Genomic DNA, 20817 nt, shown 5'->3' on the forward strand with positions numbered 1-20817 from the left:
TAAGGAACATGTCTGCTTTTGCCGCTGAGCTGGAAAAACCAGTGACCAATAACATCCCAGCTCTACATTCAGACTTGTGAATCCACAGAGAAGGCTGTAAGCCATTAGGACTCTTTCTTTCTTTCTTTCTTTCTTTCTTTCTTTCTTTCTTTCTTTCTTTCTTTCTTTCTTTCTTTCTTTCTTTCTTTCTTTCTTTCTTTCTTTCTTTCTTTCTTTGATAGACACGGGAAGAACTCAAATGAAAATTTAGTTGGTTTGACACAAAATATCAAGTCTGCATTCAATGGAGCAGATTTTAAGAACTGGCAGATGATTACTGTACACGCCACAAGAGTTCTGGGCAAGAGAAACAACATGTAATTTATTATATATATATTTCAGCAGATCTCTTTTATCAACTTATGTGGTCCATCTTGAAGTAATTGTTTTTTCTCTGTGAAGGTAACTTCATTTTATCTCCATCTGCTTTTAAGATCATTTTTTTAAAAAAAAGAGAAAGAGAGGTTGTCATTCCCTGTCTATTTATTATAGGTATACATCTTTTGCCATTAATTGCATACTGCTGTGTATAGCAATGTTCTATTATTTAAAGATGTTTAAAGTGGCACAAGGTTATATTTCCTAGCTATAGAAATCTATCTACGGATATATAATTTTATATCATTTTCTTTATGAAGTGGGATAAATAAATTATTGTAAATGAGCAGTTTGGCTATCTGTGTTGGAACATATACAACATGCACATCTTGATTTTCCTAATTTTTACATGTGTCTTTTCAAATTTTTGAATTGCAATCAAAGTAAAACACTCATTGTTCCCGATTTTATTTTCTTTCTTTTTTGACCAATTTTGGTAAGACAGTCAGACCACTTCATGAATAACCATGTGGCATAAGTAGGAACATAAGAGGTAGCTGGGGTTGACTTAGTGAAAGAACATTTTGATCACTTAGTTTTATCTAGATTAGTTTAGAAAAAAAGAAAAAGAAAAATATTGGTGCTTCCTAGCTATGGTGCTTTCACAGCCTTAGGAAAAAAGTGTCCAAATGAAGTGAAGTAGGGGAATCAGTGCCTTAATGGAACAGGTACATGCCAATACAAGAAGCCTCCAGCCCCAGTTGTGCTTAAGTTGGTTGGGGAACCCCTACAAATCACTAGTTTGTTCTAGCATTTTTGGGATGCTGATATTTGAACTAAAATACTTGGCTGTAGGAAGTGTGATAGCAAAAAGAGATGGACCACTGGAATTCCAGGGGCTGAAGTTGCACTAGGTGGGTCCACCTGTGCAATGGAAATAGTGTAATCAGGAGAGGCAGATTGCCAGTGGTGAAAAGCTTCCTTTTGTGGTTTAGGGGCACATGTTCAATTTTTTTACAGTGTGTACATGACATGTGCATCCTGAACTTGCAAAAGGAAATATTTAACCAGTGGCAATCTGTCAGCGCCAATAGAATAACTCCCATTGTGCAAGTGGACGTGTGCATCAGAATTTTGGCAGCTGAAAGCCAAAACCTCTCCTGAAATGCTTCTCAATCTGGAAACATGCACATACTTACAAATATCTGCAGAGACCCAAGCATGAATTGAGTCAGGCCTCCTCCTAATCAGATAAGAAAGGGTTGATCCCAATTTGTGCAGCAAATATTTGGAAAGTGGATCGGACAGTATTCATACACTCCAAAATGCTTAGTTTGAACACAATATGTGTTATATTACAACCTGATCATAAGCAGAGCAAGTACATTTCATAATAATGTTTCAGCCAAATGTTTCAGCCTAACTAAGCCATTGAGGTCTCCTGGTATAATATTTCTGGCTGGATAGCTCAGTGAATTCAGTATCTCGCTGTGGAGCCAAAAGTCTGGAGTTCAATTCCCCACTGAACATCCTAGGAGAAGAGCCAGACTGTGTGGCCTTGAACAAGCTAGATGGTCCCAGATGGCCCCCAGAAGAAGGGAATAATAAATCACTTCTTAGTAGTCTATATCTCAAAAGCCTTGATAAAGGATCAGCATAGGTTGGAATTGTCTTGAGAACATGCAATTATTAGTAAAATATCAAAAAAAGAAAGTAGGAATGAGCATTGGCTACCAGTGAACTGATAGGAGTTCTACCTACAAAGCGGAGGTCTATAATACTACCAAAATTTATAGTGTATTTCCACGTCCCAGTTCACAGACCTATGTTTTTCCATTCATGGTTCCCATGCATCTCATCTGACAGAAGGGTTTGGTAGCATAATTTGGCTATGATCAGTCAAGAGAAGTGGCCAGAAATGTGTGGAGAAGGGGTAGCATGAGGAAGGAGCTGAGCTGTACCAGATCTAAATCTCACACAATTCAAGGGGTACAATTCTTTGCTAGTACAAATTTAGGCCACGTTGAGTATGTTTCTACGAATTTTATAACAATTGTAAGCCAGGAGGGGTTTGGATTCTGCAGAGATTCAGTTAGTTGACTGGACTGCCAACCCACTCTGACCCTCAACCATCTTGGCTATTTTATTTTGTTTTATTTTTTATTTATTTAGATTTATACTCCATCCATTTACTAAATGTGCCACTACTCTGGGAACCTTGCAAAATATTATTAAAACCATATAAAACATATTAAAAGAAAACAAACAAACCGTACCCACCTCCATTAAATCACCCATCTGGGACATAAGATGGCTGGTTAGGAATGTGTTCAAAGATACCAGAAGATACTGATCCATTGGTCAGAGTATTTTCTTATGGATCTTTTTCCATGCTCTGAATTTTACCAAACACTAGTTGTTCATTTTTAAGAATTTTTAATGAAAAGTTGGAACTCCTTATTTAAATCACAATCCTATGATCTATGACTCTCTCACCATTTGCAAAGCCAAAGCATGAATAGCTGAGCAACAAAACTCATGTGTAAAAGCCTGAAATAAAATCATATAATTAACTGGATACAATTTTACCCAATGCAAGCCATATATCTGGATATAGAAAAGTGGGAGTGGAGTCAGAGAGAGAGAGAGAGAGAGAGAGAGAGAGAGTATTTCCCAAGGTCACACAGAGCTCCTGCTTAATGACCTCAAAAGAGATTTCCAACCATGTGCTAATCATTTACTCACTGTCACTGATATACTATCAACCAACCAACCAACCCAGGCCATTAATATGCAATCTCCCAGATCAGCCAATTGCAATTCTGTGTTATAAGTAATTCCTAGAAGAAAATATTATCATCTGTGCTGAAAAAAAAGTGAATCATCCATAATTATGATTAAGCCATCCTGCATCAGTATTAATGCAAGTGACATTATTGCTCAGTAACCCACTGACCTAGTTTCAATGCAACAGAGTTGGCATCATCTCTCAAAGTAGATTTGTAATGAAGTTTAGAGATACATGGAAGAAATTATCTGGCCTTCAGTCCCAGACTGAGCAGAACTAATCTGCCAAAGGTTATAGCTATTTTATCAACCAACGCAGGATTAAACAGATGTAGAATGATAATATCTTAGTGCTTCCTCAGATGCTGTAATCAGTATCCAGTCTTTAGTATTCAGTCTGTTCTGTTTCATGTTGTGTGTGGCAAAAAATGTAGGGGGATGAGTGAGTGGCAGCCGGCTCTCCCAGAAGAATACACAATGGAATTATTATTGTGATGGAATAATGAAAATGTTTAATCCAAGACACTTGCCATCTATTCTTGAATATGTTTACTTTATGTATACAAAGGCAGTATCTGTCTAACATAATACTAGAACAAAGAAAGAAATGAAAAGCTAGCATTTTTCTTTTGAAATTCAGTGTGATCAGATAATAAAGTTTCTTTACCTGTGTATACTACAGTACTTTCTTTCTACACACTTACTGTATTTTTTGCACCATAAGACTCACTTTTCCCCCACAAAACAGGGGGGTGGAAAGTCTGTGCGTCTTACGGAGCGAAGACAACAGATTATATTTTCCTGTTTTCTTCTCCTAAGAAATTGGTGCGTCTTATGGAAAGGTGCGTCTTATGGAGCGAAAAATACGGTACATTGCAACCAACTGAACAGATCAACAAAACTAACAAACAACTGCCACCAACCTGAGAAAGAGAAGGAAAAGAACAGTCAGCAGATAGGCAAGTCTCTCTTTGAATTCAAAGGCCTGAAGTAATGATTGGTTAATGCTGGATTGATAGACAGCTACTCTAGCCCACAAAAATCCCTCCCAATCATTGAAACTACAGACAGTTTACAATATTGCAAATAAATCTCCAATACATACATACCTTACATGTTTTAATTTCTAAAATTGATTAAATGGCAAAGTTTGATGAATTCTATTGATGTTAGATAACTGAGTCCACACACAGACACACATCATTTTGACAGTCAGTCTTAAATTTTCTTTTATAATCTTTTATAATTAAGTTTTCTTTTATAATCCTTTATAATTCTTTTTATAATCCAGTCATGGATTTATCTTTTATTTACTGATTTTACACATCAACATATAGGGCACAGGGATGGGGACTGGGTGATTGATTTATGCCTCATTTATCATGGGCAGATTATTATATAATGAGGATTGGAATTAAGGAGCTTGACAACTTTTGCAGATATTGGATATGTTTTACCTTCAGAATTAATAGGCCCCTTTATCTTTCTTCTTCTTGTTGTTGTTTAGTCATTTAGTCGTGTCCTACTCTTCGTGACCCCATGGACCAGAGCACGCCAGGCTCTCCTGCCTTCCACTGCCTCACGGAGTTTATCTTTCTAGTCCACCTCAAATTGAATTAACATGTCTTCCTCAGAAGCCATGCCCAATCTCTGGAATGGAAAACTACCTCAGATGATTTATTTAACTGCTAGTGCAGGGTGGCAAATTTATTTCAACCCTTTCCACATTTCTCCCACAGAAATCTGCATGTGTGAGACAAAAACAAATGTAGGTGCACTCAGAGATATCAGCCACCTCCACCCCCATATACACACTCTTTTCTTCACAGCAGACACTACCCTTATGCTTCAGGCATGAGCTGCTAACCACCAATTTCAGGGTACCCCAAGCTTCTGAAGGTGGTGCCTCCCAGCTGTGTCAGTGAGGAGTGGATATTCACTTAGGGCTGAGGGTTTCAACAGACCTCTTGTCATGGCAACCGATGAATCTGTATCATTTATGTGGTCACATAAACAAAAGAAAATTGTTGGAGATGGGACTTCCTGATTAAACTGAATGGGTCTTCTGAGTCTTTTGTGGCTTTAAAATAGGGAGCCTTCAAAATATGAAAGATTCAGGATTCCAAAAGAGAGGTAAATCAAAATGCGCTGATTTCTTCTGTGTTTTGTATTGCCTCTTTTTTTCACCTTGTGTGCAGAATCACCTCATTCGATACTCCAGCAAATAGTACCATTGCAAATCTCATGAGGAAGGCTGTCAGCTGACAGTAAGAATTCAGAAAACATCCTGGAAGGGTGGGTCGGAAGATTGAATCTTTAAAGGACCTGGAAAACTGGAGTGGGTGCTCTTTGCTGCTTGGTGACTTCTTCTTTGTTGCTGCTAAGAGAGCTCATCAGAACCTCCATTTTGAATTTGATTTGCTCTTTTCTGGCTTGCTACCAGTGCTGCTGTGGCTATTCCTTTGTTTCAGATTTCTCCTCCTGCTGCTTTTTGTATCCTGCTACAGTACTGTTCTTTGGATTACTTTCTGGATTACTTTTTTGTGGCAAGGGGGGACTTCTATATTACTAATTTTTTTGAAGGAGTTTCCCCATTTCCTTTATTCCTGAAGTGTCTGTCTGCCTGCTCTTATTCTGGCAGACTGTAGTCTGTGGTGCTGGACTGAAATCATCGAAGTTATAGAGGAGAGAGATGTATCTCAAAACCTCCACAATTTAGGGTTGGGGGATTTGATTTTATTGCCCTTAGTGAGTGAGTGTGAGTGAAGGGGCTATTTTGATTTTGATTTTGTGCGCAATAATGATTTCTCTTATCTGTACTATTTCCTGCTGATGAACTGATGAGAATGATGAGGATAGTGATGTGGTAATAAATTTTAAAGTGCTGTTAGTACCTGCACAAATCTGTGGATAATTGATTTTAGTTCCTCATGTAATATTTTTGTTGCCCACTTTTAGAGTAGATTATAGTTGCCTTGCTTCTGGTTTTTTGAACAACTTTTGAGGGTTCTGTAGGGCTTAATTGGCTCTAGTAACAGAAACCAGACTGGGAAAACCAAAACGAAACAAAAAGATTTGGGTATTTTCTGGTTTACCAGAAGGACCATATCCGAAAGAACCAGAAACTGAGAGAAGACCCCCTGAAATAAATTGAAACAAAAGCAGACCAACTGTCCCTGCACATTCCTAGTAATTGTTGCAGGCTTGCAACATTCTAATGAAGGTTTGGAAAGGGTTAGTATCGTGAAAAAGGTAGGCAGTGATATTGGCAACCATGTTGATGATATTCACCAACTGGTTTCATTGAGAGATCTTTAAACCATCAGCAGAAAAAAATCCCCTCACTCTTTTTTGAAAGTCCCCCTTTCTCTTTATGGGATGGAAAAGATGCTAAGGCAGTGCTCAAGAAGGGGCACACATCTTGGTTGTGAGTAGGTCAGAGACCATTGGACATATGAGATATGCAGGTTTATTTCATGCTATGTTGTTACTCAGGAATGTTTGCATGTGGGCTTTATTTTATTTTTATTAAATTGTGATTCTGTCTGTGCCATAACCTCTTTTTTAAAAGGATGTGTTGTAATCCTTCTTAAATACATAAGGAAGCCTCTTAGATAAAAGCCAGACTGTCCATTGCCTTATCTGCTGTGTATACATATCAAAGACTTCTCCCGTTAGTTAGCAGAGGCCAGACTTCAGCAGTGGGGTTTTGTTTGTTGAGTGTTTTGGTTCCAGAGAAGGAAACTGATAACCCACAACAAACATCCTCTCATCTGTTGGAGTGAAAAGTGGTGTTCCTTCATCTCTGTTGAATGAAAGGGGGATATGATGGAAGTTCTATAGATGAAGAGGTGAAAAAGTAACTCCCCCCCCCAGTCTACTCACCAACAAGTGGCCAAATTTTTCTACTTGATTCTTCCACTTCCTTTGCTCTCAGGTCTCTGACTCTTCTCCAAATATTTTAAAAGACTGCTTTGTCCTTTCTATTGCTGCAGAATGTTTAACAAGAACCAACAGGTTGTATAGTAAGCCATGTGCTTTCTTCAAATTAGCTCCACATTTTGTTCAGTATTGTCAGTCATACTGGATTCATAATAACCACAGCCTGCTGTGGATATCTTTTTAGGTTCTGAGATAGATGAAGTGAACCAAACTTTTTGACCACAATATATATTTAAAAATCTTTTTGAATATGTACAAATGGTCAAAGAATAATGACATCACATAGTACTATAGAGGCAAATTCTTTCTAGGATAAAACCAGAAGATTTCTGCCAGAGCTAAATGAGTGACCGGCTATCAGTTATGCAGGGAATTAATTGGCAAGATGAACAATATCTGATCCTGACATTTTCTTACCTGAGATGGGAAAAGGCATTGAGATTTACCATACAAATAATTTAAGCTGCAGTCCTATGCACACTCGTCCATGAGCAAGTTCCAGTGAATTCAATATGCTTTACTTCTGAATAGTCATATATAGGATTGCATTGTTAAACTATAATTGAATACATACGTAGCTGGGAATAGCATTGTATGATGGGGATAATCCATATTTGGCATCTTGACTTTCATAAAACCTATGCCTTCTACTATGGCATGTTTTTCTGGGCTGATATTCCTTAGTATCCCACTACATATTCATATGAATAGAAATTTGAGTACAACATGAACTAAGAATGCAGTTTGGAAGGCTTTTGCAGCAGAAATAAATGGATGTGAAATGTGTATCTCAAAGGTAAAGGGAAGTTTCTCTATAAAACTGTCCTTCAGAATTCATCTATTACTTGTGCCTTCTTGATGCTTTGTTAATATGGTAGCCATCCAGCTCCAATGATTTCATGCATCATTACATGACAGTTATATGACTGAGAAAGTAGGAGATCCATACAGTATTTCATCTGCTTCTCTGAGCCCAGCAGAACACTGATGGATCCCACTGAAATTATTTATCATTCAAATCACTAATATTACAATCAGCAAAGCAGTAAATGGAAACTCAGCATATGTGCTTGACAGTGTTTGTATAACAAAAGCAGAGGCAAAAATGACTTGCTCCTGTAGCTAGATATGAAAACTAAACAGCTGGGAAGCTAAAGAGCTGAATTATTTATATATAGAGGTATTAAAAGTAAATAAAAAACCCCACAGTAAGCCCTGCTATTACATTTGTCTTTTCTGAACTGTTCTCTCTGTCATGAAAAATGGATTGCAGAGTTACTCAAGTAGCATGCTAATATTTTGGCAGATTTAAGAAGAAATGATGGTACCTAACTCTTTAAAATATTTGAGATTATTACCAAGTGTCTATGAAGTGTTAATTAGAGTTATTAAAACCTTATTCATGTACATACACACAGAGAGAGGGGGGGGAGAGGGAGAGATCAATGTGCCCAACTGAGCACCTATCAGCTGTTATCTGTTTTATACACTTAATGGACTTATTTTCAGAAAAATGTGGAACAAGCTCATCTAAACTACATTAAAATATGTACCATATTTGCCGGCGTATAAGATGATTTTTTGCGCTGAAAAACATGCCTCCAAGGAGGGGTCATCTTATACGCCGGGTGCTTTCTTCTCGCCTGTTTGTCCAGTTGGGGGTGTTAACGCCGGCTTCGGGTGCCCCAGGGCAAGGCTTCATCCATCTACCCCTCCTTCCAACCAACGCAAGCCTCCTGGGGTTGCTCAGGCACAGCTGCCCTGGCTGGTCTGCCGTGCCGCAGCGGCGTTCGCCCCTCCCAGCTTCCGAGCCCTCGTCGGGTGAATCTCTGGCTGCTGTGACTGAGGGTGGAAGATCCTATGAAAAGCAGGCTCGCCCTGTCAGTCCGACCCACCTCCACCTATCTGCATCCTTTAAGATCTTCCCTCCCCCTCAGGTAAGCCCTACCGTCGCTTGGGCCCCAATCTGCAACACGCCTCGCTATGTGGGGAGGGAGATAAAAGGCAGAGGGAGGGGTAGTCTTATACCAGTGGTTCTTAACCTTTTTGAAAGAAACGCCCCCTTGAGCCATTGAGGAAGTTATCATCGCCCCCTCTCCCCGCGGTGATGATATCTTTCTTATTTGTTTATTTGTTTATTTGTTTATTTATTTATTTATTTATTTATTTATTTATTTATTTATTTATTTATTTATTTATTTATTTATTTATTTATTTATTTATTTATTTATTTATTTATTTAAGACACTTAAATCCAATGACCCCTGAAAACAAAATTCAATTCCAAGAAAATGAAATGCCCCCAAAAAGTAACATTTAATGATTTAGTTACAAGCTAATTTTAAGATGCAAAAAAAAAAATATAAAAAGGGCATAAAAACAAACCGCAATGCAGGAACTAAAAATTTCAAGACGAAAACTCTGAAACTAAATTAAGATTGGAGGAAAATATATATTCATGCACATTGTAAAAAGGCTGCAGCCATCTTCACAGGTTTGGCTTGCTCCAGCCCCCCCACCGCCCTCTTCTGCTCCAGCGCCCCCACGCTGCCCCTTTTTGTTCTACCGCCCCCCTGAAAAATGAAATTGCCCCCTGGGGGGCATTATCGCCCACGTTAAGAACCACTGGCATACGACGAGTATATAACAAACTCTATATTTTTTAATTTTTAATTTTTATTTATCTAAGGGTACAAAAGGCAAAAAGGGAATGGAAGGAAAGGAAAGGGGTTTGGGTTGGGGAGGATAGGAGAACACAAAACACGCCATCATCCAATCAAATCATATTGCAAAAAAAAAAGTTCTACTTTCAGCTCTTTTTTGTAGCTCTTTTGCCCTCTTACTATCCACTTGCAACTTTATTTCAGTTTATATCTATGTTATTCCGACACTGTCTGAGACCCATCTCCATTTGTATGGTAAATCCCATTCTTCAATTTTCGTTCGGCTTAGACAGCTATTAAACACATCTGAATCGTTATCTATTTCTATCTCATTCCATACTTTCTCAGTAGACTCTTCTTGTTTCAATGACTCTGCTTTCTTCCAATTTTTGGAAGAGGAAAATTTTGAGTGGAAATCTTGGGGTCGTCTTATACGCCCAGTCATCTTATACGCCGGCAAATACGGTAGATAATTCAGGGGTTATTGTTTCTAGTGTTTTCTGGTCATTATGATGTACTTGATAATCTACAACACAATCTCTTAACTTGTATGCTTTGCTTCTACAATGGTATTTGCCTTATATTTCATGATATTCTTCATGTGGGTCATCATGACTTTCATACAGGGCAGCTATCAAATGTGATGCAGTATATTGGGAGGACTGTACCATCTCAAAGTAGGATAGGACTGTTGTACCATCTCAGAATGTACACAGCTCCAAATCTGCATGATATCTGCATATCCAGTAGCACACCTATCACTGATGGTATAATGTTTTCACTGTTGATACATTAGGCCAGAGAGAGAGAGATGGGCAGAAGAGTATCAATCTGAGGAAAGAAGATATCTGTATGTACCCTTTGGGTTTCTGCAAATATGCTGGCCTTTCCTTTGGCACTGCTTGCTTTCTGAGGTTGCAATCTTACATTCACGAAATCTGGAGTAAGTCCATTAAACTCAGTTTATTGACCTTGGAAGGATGAAAGGCTGGGTCAAACTTGAGCCAGCTACATAGGCTCAGTATCGAACTCAGGTCATGAGCAGAGTCTTTACTGCAGTACTACAGTGTAATCACTGTGCCATAAGGATTATATATGGTGCATATATAAGGATGTGTCTCATCTATTTCTGACCAAATTTTGTAATTTCAAATTATCTTCCTTTCTTCACATCTCTCCCCCACTTATGTGTTATATTTGAGCATCGTTTGTATATTCATAACAGACTACCAAAAAAGTTTTTTAAAAGGCAAGACAAAGCCCAGTTTGGTGTGACTGTCACGTACAATGGAATCTGGATTCTTTTTAGGTAGTGCTTTACCAATACACATGAGTCAAAATGTTACATAATGTAACTAACCTGGTATTACAACCCCATTTAAGTAGAAATGGGAAAGAGCACTGAAGAGACGAGATACAGTTCCTTTCATTTTAAAACAAAATCACAGAACATGAACTTGGAAACAGCGGCAAGCATCAAGATCACTTATGACTCCATCTTTCCAAGCAAATCCCTAGCCAGGCTGAAAAGAATGAACAGAAAAAAGAATAATCCTCAGAGATTAATATTTTGCAATATTTGCAAGGAATTGTTTCCTTGCCCATTCGTGATGTAGACATACTCCTAATATTTGATCAACATTTCATTAGCTCATCTTTGCAGCTTGCACTTTAAACATAAAATCTGAATGTGTCCAGTGCCTTCCACTCATTTTGTTTCAATACTGAGGGAAACTTTGCAGGCATATTAGAAAATGTCCAAGAAAAGTGTCCGGACTAGTCTCCTTCTTGCATGTTCATGGATATTTTGTTTGGTGTTTCACAGACTGAAATCCAGTAATAGGTTACAGCTAGAGTAGGCCCATGCAGTCCATCCAAGTTACACAGGTGTTGATTCATCAAATCTCAACTGATTCAATGGGCCTACTCCTGTTCTTACTTAATACTGGGTTTCAGCCATAATGTACTGAGGCATTCAATTTCTAGTGCCCACATTACATTCCATAATTGGTGTGGGTAACTTCAGCAGCATAAAGCTGGAGTGTGAAGATGTTAATCCTCTGGATATCTTGGACTACAGTTTGTGTAGTAGCTTAACATTAGCTGTGCTAGCTGAGGTATTTGGGAACCAAAGTCCAAAGCGACTAGACAATCAAAGTTTCCCCTTTCTAGCATAGATATTTATCTGGAAGGCACTTTTATGCTGGGTGGGAGATTACTTTCATGTACATTCTGCTAAGGACAGAGCCCTGGATATGACAAAAGCTGGAATGATTACAACCTCATTGCACTTTCCAGGTTTGCATCCACTTGTTTTTCTCTCAAACGTGTGCTTCAGCAGTCCTGCCTACAATGGTTCTGGTTGTGATTTCACCCTGAATGAAGTCACCTGAAATTCATCTTATAAGTTTTCTAAAACATGTGATCTCTGATCTAGTTCCACCAACATCTTTATTATCCTATATTATCAAAACTTTAATAGCCCATATAATGACCTCGTATTTCAGATCTGATGCCAAATATATCTGATTTTCTTTCCTGGCATTTCAGGTGCTCCAGGGAGTAATTCAAGTACATCTCAGCACTGTTATTTTGGAACATTTCCATATTCATATGAACAGGAACGAGGTTTCCACATAAGGTAAAGCTGTGGGGAAATATGAGAGCAATGGGATATGGGGCAGAGGTAAGAAAAAGTGCAGAAGGGGTGGGAGAGACTTCCTATAGAAAAGCTGACATAGATATATGTCTGCCTGCCTGTCTGTCTGTTTCTCTCTCTGTCACACGTACACATATACACAAACAGTTGTTATTATTTAAAAATGGCTTAACCACATGCTAAAATCCTGGTCACATTGGGCAAAATAATGTCTTCAGGTATTGCTGCCAAAAATGTGAAATTCTACCACTACTTATTTCTACCTTTCATGCCTATTCACTGTGACTAATCTGGAGAGGTAAGCTACTATACTCATTTTATATGTGAGAAATGTACAAAATGACATGAAGACTTGCTTAAGACCACAAAACAATTCCATAATGAACACGAGACTTATGAACTCAGATCTGGATGGTGTAAGTCCAACTCTCCAGACCGCCATTGTCTAGACAGTGTATATTAAACACCAACTTAAGGAGTTCTATAATAAAAATGTGATATATACAAAGTTTTACTCTTGTTTCAGAACAATTCTTCAAGGGTTAATAGAACCTTTAGTTTTGTCCGGTCTTAAAGATGCTACACATACAATTTCTTATGTATAGCTAATGCAAAACAATTTAACAGCCCTATGGGGCTGCAGAAAATACTGATACTGCTACATTTTTAGACCTTATTTGGATTCCAATACGTGGTAGGAACATCAGAAGTGCAAATTACATTTGCCTCTTATTTCCTGTTTCTACTACAATGTTTTGGATTACATTTACATATTTGATCATTAGCACTAATAGATTTCCTCCTATAACTGAGGTTTCCAGCGGCCTGGGTCACAACAGAACAAAAATAGTCATTGTTTTTACTTGCCTGAGTTATTTTACATTTGAACTTGCCTATTGAGTATTATTTAAACAGTGATTCAATAATATTACCTCACCCCTCCCAAGCAGGAATGGCGGGTTGGACTTAGCCAGTTACAAACCACACCTCCTGCTTCACCATTTTATGTTCAATATTTTGTATGCTTCTTTTGTCCTTTTCTGGAACAACACATTTCAAATTATATTTCCTAATATTTTTGTTAATCCACCTTGAAAGCAGTCTAACAACAGTTATTTTACAGAGGTCAGCAACTCGTAGGCACACAAATGCTACTCAAGAGCAAGCCTTTTTAGTCATGTTTTGTGTTGTTTTCTTAATGATTTTAGGTCTGGCAAATTTCAACAAAGATACGTTTTAAAATTCATCCTCTCCATATCTCATGTTTGGTTGTTATTGCTAAATTGGTGATGGTGGTGGAAAGAGACTTTTGTTACTGCACTTTACTGTGATTTTATCTTTGAAGTTATTTATTTAATTGATTCAATTTTTTTTAAAAAAACACCTCTGGTTGATGAATGTGGGATACTGTGCTTATGTATCTATTATTCAAAACATGAGGGGATGTCCTGACATTGCTGCACAATATCATGCTTGCATTGTCAGCAGGAAAAAGCTTGACAAAGGGCAGCCTGAATGTTGACAGCACCAATGGTAGCAGTCAAGATGATCTACAGGATATCCTCTTGTACTCATTATCATTCACAAAGTGACACCACACAAGAGAGAATCTTAGAAGCTGACTGTTTTTCATCACCCAGACTTCCCACCCAAACACAAAGCAATTGTCAGGCCTGTTTTTCAACAAGTGTGAGTGGTAGTGAGCAAAAGACAAACTTAGTTTTTCTTTGTTACCAAGCAACTGTTTACTCACTAGATGGGCAGGATGGTTGAAACGGTGACAAGATAGGCACCAAAACTTTACTAACATTAAGCAAGACCATCCCCAGCCACAAAGCAATAATCAGTAATTTCATAGCTTAAATAACTGAGTTTGTGCATATTTGTTCTTTTTAAAATATATCTTTTAAATATTTTTACACCCAGACACAGAATCCCTTTGGAAGCACAAATCCCTGTTTGGCCAGGAAGGAAATAAAAATTCAATTTGGTCCTGAGTGACAGGTTTAAAAGTCCAGGTTGTCCCAGACCTTGAGCTGATTTCCCCTTTCAAAATTTGTCAGGAGCCTAGTCTCAAGAATTCCAGGTGAATGTTAATGGAAAGCACTCAGGGTCAGGACAAACACAAACACTGCTTTTTTTAATCTTGAAATATGTTGAACATGCCTTGCAAAATTATATGCTAATTCCTCGTGTCAAAGACTCTGCTTGCAACCTGAGTTCAATTCCTGTCTTAATTAGCCATCTTGAAATTGTCTGAAACCTCCATTTTTTGAGATTGGTAAAGTGAGTACCCAATTCGCTGGAGAGGCAATGCGTAGCCTGCATCATGAAATTGTACTTAAAACTCTGTGATATTGACAAGAAGTCTACTTTCAATGCCCTTTTTTTTGTTTGTTTGGGCTGTCCCCATTTTTAGAATTGCCTTATATAATGTCGATTTGCTCTTCTGCATAATAACATAGCTACACCGCTGTGTAGGTATAATTTTCTTGTTTTCTTTAAATTAATTATGTCATTCTGAGAGCTTAGGGTATAAAGAGACTCATATGTTAGAAAAATAAACCAATTGCCTATGAGAGTTGAAGAAGGAGAGCTTTAAAAATATGGACAGCTCCACAGATGCATATTGTTTATGTAGGAAGAACAAAGATAATGTTGTCCTTTACCGAACACTTGTTCCAGGTAAACAGACTTCAGCCGGCATTTGCTAGAGCTCCTTTGAGAAAATGCTTTGTAAATTGCTACCTAAATGTTTCCAGATAGCCTCTTTTTTCAAAAAGCATAAAAACTGATTGCCAGCTATGGTAAGAGTGGATAGAAGATAAAGCACATTCAATGTGCCAGCACAAATATGCTCAAACATTTGGGCCTCACCCTGGGGAAATCCTATCTTCAGAATCTGTGAATTATTCCCATCACATCATAATAATTTGTAGCCATCAAGCTATTAACAAAAGGGTCCTGGTGCCCATTTACTGACAAACCAGGCTCAGTGAAGCTACTGGAGGATGAATTTTCTACACGTTTGAAAGAGTACCTCCTGCACAATTTCTGTTTGCAAAGCTGGACCCCCATTGTTTTATTTGGTTTCCATGGCTTTATGTTTTATGACAGCGTGATTAACAATTCAGCTTTGCTACCATTGCAAACAACTTGTAAGATGTTCCATATGGGGACTGCCAACAGTACTCCTGCTCCTGTCTATAGGCAAGCACCAAACACCTGTAACTGTAATGATAGATGGATTACAGCTCAGCATGAATTTACAGTAGGAAGTTAGCAAGCTGCATTAAGTATCCAGCAATACAGCTGGCATGTGAGTTGCATGTAGAGTCTCAGTATTCATCCACATAAATAAAAATCAAGGGTAAAAGATTTAATGTTTGCTTTGCTTGGCTCTAGCAATCCTCTGGTATTGGAAACATTATTTACTTCTCTCTTTTTTGTTTTCCATTTTGTGTGTGTGCTTGTGGGTTTTGTGGATTTTTTTGTTTTTGCTTTTTTTTGTTTGTTTTTGCACAAAACAGGAAGCAGAAGGCAGGGGGCTCAGCTAAATCCGTTCTTCTTCAGGTCTTCAGATAGGTTTTGTAGGAGACTTCATGGGCCACAATTATGGTTTCAGCCTTTTTCACCATCAGGCCCCTTAGCTCCTAATCTTTCCAGCACAGAGCATTTCATATGTAAAATGTATTTTAAAATATCCTACATATTCAAATACCTGTACTGTAATATGTAACAATATTAATTCTTACCTTAAATACCATGAAGGCCTATGATTTAATAATCTAAATAATCTAAGAACTGCAGAGCTGGAAGGGACCCTACCGGTCATCAAATCCAGCCGCTGTCAAGGAGACACAGTGGGGAACTGAACTCCCAACCCCTGGCTTTGCAGCCAGATGCCTTAAACCAGTGGTTCTTAAACTTGTGTTATTCAGGTGTTTTTGGACTGCAACTCCCAGAAGCCTTCGCCACCAGCTGTGCTGGCTGGGGTTTCTGGGAGTTGCAGTTCAAAAATACCTGAGTAACCCAAGGTTAAGAACCACTGCCTTAAACCACTGAGCTATCCAGCAGGTCAATGCTATTTACATATCGTTTATAGACGCTGGGACCAATTTGTCACCTGGCAGCTGACCTTCTGATGCTGAATCTCTCTAGATGTTGCTAGGCTAATTGTCAGAGGACAACTGTACTCAAAGACCCACCAGATTCAAAGAACTTGCTAGAGTTTGTAATCCAAAACATTCTCTTTGAGAGGCCAGAGTTATTATGATGAAGTGACAGAATCAAAGCTTGGAATGTTAGTATTGACAACTAAGCTGCTAGAATCAAATGTTAGAAATTCAAAAATTAATTTGTTAATTAAATATTGACATATAAAAGTGAAAACATTCAACTCATTTAATTATTAAATTATTAGTTTGGGGAAAAAAAGTGAGCTTTTTGAATCCATTTGGAGGGCAAACCAGTTGCTGAACTTCAAGGTTGAAGCCATAGTTTGTTCTCAATATTCATAAGTCAAGTAAATGTGTTTTCCTCTGTTCAGACTTCATGGGGGACTGTTTAAATATTGGAAGCAGATGCTTTGGATCACCCTCTCTGGTGCACAAAAGAGGAGGAAAAAGGAGAAGGAATGATGATTGCCTAGCCTCATTCACACAGTGGGAAGCCCTGATTTGTCTTTAAATCTTAACTGAGCCTGCATGTGTGTGTTACATGTATACACTCTATAACTTAACCAGAATGGTCTTTTGCTCAAAAAGATTTTCTCAAATGTCAATACAGATTCAGGATTTCTATGTTTAAACCTTAGAGGCATATTCCAAAAAATTATCTGCAGTTCTGTTCTGAAACGTTTAGCCTTCATTCCTACACCACTTGTAACATCTTATTTTTATTTTTCTATAATTCCGTTTATTGGCTTTATGGCTTTATCGCAGCTTCTAAGACCTAAGCCAGTGAATCCTGATTGATCATCTTGTGTTTGATCTCTGATTCTGCATTTCTTCACAAGTTACATTTCTTATTAACCAACATGGTATTACGCTTCTGTGAAACCTATCAGTGAGTAACAAGCTTAAGACTGGAACCCAATCCTTGATTTTTACAAGGTGGTCTGCATTTCATCACCATTCAACAAAATGTGTGATCTCGTGATTCTTGGATACTGTAAAATTTAAGTTTTGGCTAAAAACAGAGGTTTAGGTCAGTAAAATCTGTAACTTTTAAGAAGATTGCCAAACAGAAACACTTCAGTGTTTCAAATCTTCTACTGTTCTTTTGAGATACCTTAAAGGAATTTTAGTAAACTATGAAGAAAATCATAGATTATAAATATATCATAACATGCATTTCATGCGTATACAATGAACTTGTTTTAAATTTGTTTTAAATTTTAACCTGTAACAAATGGTACATAATTAGAGCATTCAATGTTAGGAAACATTCATTAAACCACGGCTAGTTAAAATGAATCTGCGGCCCTAGATTTCTATATTTTCATGGAGTCTTACCACAGAGCATATTCAAATAACGTGGTGGCGCTGTGGGCTAAACCGCAGAAGCCTGTGCTGCAGGGTCAGAAGACCAAGCAGTCGTAAGATCGAATCCACGTGACGGAGTGAGCGCCCATCGCTTGTCCCAGCTCCCGCCAACCTAGCGGTTCGAAAGCATGCAAATGCAAGTAGATAAATAGGGACCACTTCGGTGGGAAGGTAACAGCGTTCCGTGTCTAAATCACACTGGCCATGTGATCACGGAAAAGATTGTCTTCGGACAAAACTCTGGCTCTATGGCTTGGAAACGGGGATGAGCGCCGCCCCCTAGAGTCAGACATGACTGGACCAAAAAAAAAAAAAAACTGTCAAGGGGAACCTTTACCTTTACCACAGAGCATATTCAAATAACTTGTGTTTCATGCCATTCTCATAAACCATAATCAGAAAAGAATGTGAGCTAGGTTAGTTCCATGACATCTCATGAATAAAGGTCAGTAGATGAGTAAGCATGCCATAGTAAAGCATATTGGCAGCATCTTGTTTTCACCACAAAGTCTACATGCTTTCATTTTTAATATCTATACATGCACATCTGCTATGTAGTTTAAAGGTGTGAATGAACTGGATCAAGAAAAACATTTTGTGACTACAACTCACAGAAACCCCACTTGTTCCCATGCAAAGTTAGACCTGTATATCGAAAGCAACAGTACATTCTTAAAATTTTAAACATGTTTATTTTACAATTCACTCTTGAATTATACACATTACACACACAAACAGTTGTTTTTTAGAACATCTTATGTAGATTTGAATGCCTGAATATATGACAATCATGCTTTATAATTAACCACAGCTGCGATACAAGGATATCTGCAAGCGGGAACTGAAGGCCTTAGGAATGGACCTAACAGATTGGAAACCTTGACGTCTTGAGTGTTCAGCTTGGAGGCAGGCGATGCAGAATGGCCTCTCCCAATTTGAAGAGACACTTGTTCAGCAGTCCGAGGAAAAGAGGCAGTCCCAAACCCAGCAAAATAAGGGAGCTGGACAGGGCACAGATTGTATTTGTCTTTAGTGTGGGAGGGATTGTAACTCTCGAATTGGCCTTCTTAGCCACACTAGACGTTGTTCCAAGACCTCTATTCAGAGTGCATTACCATAGTCTCTTGAGACTGAAGGATGCCTACTACAACCTGGAATGTCAGTCTAATTAAAGGGGATAAAAGATTTTTTGAGAACATATGGAGAATAGTGCCCCAAGTGTACATGTACTCCATGAAATATCTGGCTTGTAATTGGACAAGTTGGAAATCATTCCCCGTCAAAGCAATGGGGCATCCATTAGCTCATGGTGGTAGCAAAAGCTGTTCTGCATAAATAATGACAGAATAAACACATGTGTGATTGGCCATTGTATGAACAGGATTCTGTAGTAAATACCCTCCGTGCAAATGCTAGGGAAAAAAGATCTGTATGTGAAATGGGTCACTATACACATGATCAAAATGAGCTCAAAATTTGTTTGCAGCTGCTGCTGGTTTACAGGAAAATAATTGGGCCAACACTGACATGGATTAACTGGAAATTTAAAATATTTAAAATGTTCTAATGGATGAATTTGGAGGAAAAGTGAATTTTTGACATAAGGCAGAATAGTAACTTCATAACGCTAAATAACCGTCAAAGAGTGATTAGATTTCCAGGAGGGGCAAAAGAAATTCATATTTTAATGTTTCTATGTAATTATCTTGCCTTGGAAGGAAAATGGGTAGAGTCATTTTTGCCAGAAGCTGAACTAGTGGTTCCAGCAAGTCTGGCTATCGCCTAGACTTATTCCCACTAGATTCCAAAATAACCTTAAGTTTTCCACCACATAAGATACTTCTGTACTAACCTCCTCACTATATAATGAATAAATAATCTTACCTTCTCCTGGAAACTCATGTCTCAAGGTGGATACTGACTCAATGCTATCATTCAATTTGTTGACAAATAAATATCGGAAATGACAGGCATATAGCAGTACCTCAGTGAACTGTAATATGGGATTAACATTCTTCTAAATTTAAATTTGAGGCATCCATTACCTCACTATTTGCAAAAACATGGCTTTCACTGTCAAAAAAAGTTTCCATTTAAACTTTGTATTTGAGTAAGAGGCTGGATCTCACTCAATATAAAAACTGCAGTGCTCTGGCTTAATCTGAACCCAGTTAAAGAAACAATCTGCTTCATTTGGGTGCAAAGTCCAATTAATGAAAAGTGTTCATTTCTCACACTTGATATTACAAGACAGAAAGACTGAAATTAGTGTCATTCCAAATCCTATAAACTTATGGTTAGCTAGTGAGCATTTAAATGCTTCTTGCTCCTTCACTGAAATAACATCTCACCTGCAGTACTGTTATGGTACAGGCAGTTTAGAAGAATATACTGGAATTCTCCATTAAATGCCTTGTATAAGTTTTAATTAGAATTTATGGTGGTTATTTGGAGAACTATATTAAGCACATTAAATCCATATGGCATTGTGGTTTTATCCAGCAAACTTGCCTCATCAGCTCAGAGTATTATAAGGATCAATATGTTTATTACTCATACATAATAGTCTATACTAAGCTGCCTAAGATTACTGTTCCTGCCAGTTACTTGGAAATACAGAGTGCAAGCTTTATTTTAAGCTTCCCAGCGAATTTCAGTAGTTTGAGGATGAAGAAAATATATACTCTTTCCTTAGTTATGCTTAGATTTTGGAGAGTATGCCAGATGCAATCTTTTAGCTGTGCTGAACTCAGTCTTTGCCCTCATATGGGGAAAAACATTTAGGACACATTGACTATAGATGCAAGTATCTGTAAAAGTCCACCTTTTGCCACTTTCAGCTCTGGTCAACACCAGATTTCAC

This window comes from Pogona vitticeps, chromosome 5 (assembly GCF_051106095.1).
Source record: "Pogona vitticeps strain Pit_001003342236 chromosome 5, PviZW2.1, whole genome shotgun sequence".
In the NCBI taxonomy this organism is placed as follows: Eukaryota; Metazoa; Chordata; class Lepidosauria; order Squamata; family Agamidae; genus Pogona; species Pogona vitticeps.